Here is a 906-nt window from a genome sequence, read left to right on the forward strand (position 1 = left end):
TGCTAGAAGCGGAGCCCCTGGAATATCCCTCTGGGTTTGTCCCCTGGAAAACCATTCCACGTGGTCTCCACCCTCTCACTTCACACGCCACGGCCATCGTGCAGGACACACACACAGCCGACTGTGGTCACGCAGGAGAGGAAGAGGGAGGTGACCTCTCTCTCCCCTGGAGCCACAGCGCTTGGTGAGCGAGGACGGTCCCTGCTTCCCACGTGGAGAGCGATGGCGCGCAGGGAGGCGCAGTGACAAGCATCTGATAAATGCCCCACTCCTCGCACGTTAATGCAAAGGCACGAAGGCCTGCTTTCTGCGCCAGCAGCTTCAATTCCAGACTCAGGCAAGCTAATGCAAAAGGTCTGATGGGCCTGCCTGGATGGATATCCAAATAAGCAATTTCTTACAAACGTGGAACCCAGTGATGGAGGGGACCCACAAGGCGAGGAAAGGAGCCTGAGATAGCATCAGAGATGACTTAATACAAGGGGAGCCGGCAGAGGTGATCGGCACCCCAGCTTTTGCTAAATTTAACATGACTAGCCAAGTAAGAGAAGTCATTATTGAGAAGACGTGGAAGTCCAGCCAAGAGGTTGGGTGATGGAAAATTAACTGTAGTTGAGACATAAAATTTTACAATGTAGGGATTGTAGAATGATTGGACAGCTTTCATATTTTAAGAATGCAGTTCAATAGACCATCTCTTAGCATTATCCCGAAAGCTTACACTTTTGATTAAAACCATAAAATCCATCTCAGAGATCCAGGAAAGAGTGTGCATACATTAAAGCCAAACATTCTACCACCTGAACAACCAGTAGTCTCCGTTTTCCTTCTATCTGTAATTTCATTAAAAGGGTCATGGCCGAGATACAAGTCTTTATATGTGAACTCTCTGTAGAAAAGAAGTCA

Source organism: Bos javanicus, chromosome 23 (genome assembly GCF_032452875.1).
Source record: "Bos javanicus breed banteng chromosome 23, ARS-OSU_banteng_1.0, whole genome shotgun sequence".
NCBI classification, from domain to species: Eukaryota; Metazoa; Chordata; class Mammalia; order Artiodactyla; family Bovidae; genus Bos; species Bos javanicus.